Source organism: Etheostoma spectabile, unplaced genomic scaffold (genome assembly GCF_008692095.1).
Source record: "Etheostoma spectabile isolate EspeVRDwgs_2016 unplaced genomic scaffold, UIUC_Espe_1.0 scaffold461, whole genome shotgun sequence".
Lineage (NCBI taxonomy): Eukaryota > Metazoa > Chordata > Actinopteri > Perciformes > Percidae > Etheostoma > Etheostoma spectabile.
In genome coordinates this window covers 450,515-452,900 of record NW_022605614.1, presented here as the reverse complement: position 1 = coordinate 452,900, position 2,386 = coordinate 450,515, and the positions used below count along the sequence as shown (strand labels likewise).

The 2,386-nt window shown below is 43.4% G+C and overlaps 1 pseudogene; it reads left to right on the top strand.

Moving 5' to 3' along the window:
* The first annotated feature begins 246 nt into the window (after positions 1-246).
* Positions 247-1,435, top strand: LOC116686735 (beta-2 adrenergic receptor-like; annotated as a pseudogene).
* The last annotated feature ends 951 nt before the right edge of the window (positions 1,436-2,386 follow it).

Sequence of the window (2,386 nt, the reverse complement as noted above, 5' to 3'; positions counted from 1 at the left end):
CATGTTTTTAACTGTGCTTGCTGACTGACAAGATGTAATTATCTGTTATGTGGTTAACTTTTGTTCTCTTTTTGTGTGAAATAAAACCAACAACAGAAATCAGCACATTACAGGATTTAGTGCGAGGGTTTAGGTATATTTTCTCGTTGTTATTAGGCCGTTTAGATTTGAATGTGATCTTCACCGTGTGTGTGTGTGTCTGTGTGTTGTGTGTGTGGTGTGTTTATCTTCATATGGTTTCTTCAGATGGGAAGTACAACCATCAGTGTACCTCAATGTAAGTGCAGGGATGATCAACTCATCATCGGACCCAGCTAAGACTGAGGGTTACAGTGAGGCAACAATGATCCTGCTGGGTATGATATGTCTACTCGTCCTGTGCATTGTCTTTGGCAACATCCTGGTCATAACAGCAATTGCGCTTCCAGCGTCTCCAAAATGTCACCAACTGGTCATCATCCCTTGCCGTGCTGACCTAGTCATGGGTCTTATGTGGTTCCTTTCGGTGCCTGCTACATCATCTTTAAGACTGGGACTTGTTGTTTCTGGTGTGAGTTCTGGACTGCAACTGATGTGCTCTGTGTCATGCAAGCACGAGACCCTATGTGTCATAGCGTATTGACCGTTATTTGGCCATCATTCTCCCTTCCGCTACCAGTCGATGCTGACCAAGGGCAAGGCTCGCATTGTGGTTGTGCTTGTGTGGGTGATTGCCGCCTGATATTTTCCTGCCCATCCATATGAAGTGGTGGATATCAGTTGATAAGGAAGCTAAAGATTGCATTGAGGACAGAGCTGCTGTGGTTCTACACTAACATGGCTTACGCCATCACCCTCTATCATCTCTTCTACATCCTTTGGTCTCATGGTTTTTGTCTACAGCCGCGTTTTCCGGAGGCCAGTCCAACGAAGAAGATTGACCAAAGGTTGGACGTTTTCACAACAGTGACAAAAGCAACTCCAAATCTTGGAGGCCAATGGGCGTGCAACAAGAAGGCCAAATTTTGCTACGGGAACACAAAGCCCTAAAGACACTGGGCATAATCATGGGACCCTTACTCTTTGTTGGCTGCCTTCTTTTGCTCAACGTGGTGGTGGGCATATGGAAGGTGGAGGACATTGACCTTACCTTCAGGATACTTACTGGATAGGTTACGCAAATCTGCCTTCAACCCGTCATTTACTGCCGGGGGCCTGAGTTCAGGTATGCCTCAAGGAGATCCTCTGCATAAAGAGGAACCGCCTCAGTTATGCAGAGCCCGTGAACGGATATGTCTACAGCAAGCACAGCTGGCAGAGTGAACAGCAGGGAGAAGTTAGGGCAGCTGGATGACAGTGACTAATGAAGGGTTGTGTGAGAAAGGGAAGGGGGTCTGCGGCAGTGTGGATAGACAGTGGACCCAACGGTAATTGCAACAAAGGCCTACAACTGTAGTGACTGTCCTTTAAACCTGGAGCCCTGAGACTTCTGTCAACAGGGTGATCTAGGAATGTTTCACTGCTAGTATTAACCTTTTTTCAATTGACTAAGGAAGGTAAGGCCAACCCACACGGGGTAGGGAATGCTTCAAGAAACTGTAATAATATGTTCAGCTGAGGGAACTTTATCTTCCTCTTTCAACACTGAATAAAAACTGTGGTAGGTAGGTTTCCTTTTGTTACATTTCTCATGTTTAACCTCTAACTACTTCACACTCTTTTAACATGTGTTTCTTATCTGACTATTTCACATAATTCACTGTCAAAGAAGCTACATTATGGCAGTATGGTATCTCAGCTGTGTACGTTTGCACTTTACTGTTTGTGCATTATATACTTTCTACTACATCAGGTCCATTTTTCATGGGCATTTTTTATTCATAGTTCTTGCAAAGGCTCCCAAATTCTAGCCAAATGGTTTGTAAATGTTGTTAGAGGCTATCCATAAGTCCATTCAGGCAGCAATTCGCCGTTTATGTTCCGTCTTAAAATGGATGAGCAGCATGAAAGGATCAAACCTTGGCCTCGTTGGGCTTTGTTTGAAGAAATACATTCCAAATCAAACACAAATAATATAATGTAATAATTTGTCTAATTTCTTTTTGTGGATTGTTGAAGTGTGAATATCATTAAAATGTCTGGCAGAACCTGTTTTTTGCTCTTATCAATGGTCAGCAATGTTGTGAGGCCCTGCTCCAGTTTTACAGCATGTGCGTGAGTGATTGTGCCTGCGAGAGATCAAAGATATGAGGTTACTCACATCTCCGGTGCAAGCTGCCAAAAATTTGGGGCCATCCTCTCTTAGTCAAGTTTGTATATGTTGTATCAGCCAGATTCCATTATCACCTAAGATATATAATGTCATTCAGTGAAAAAGATTGCATTAATGTTGTTACCTGGGGTTCAA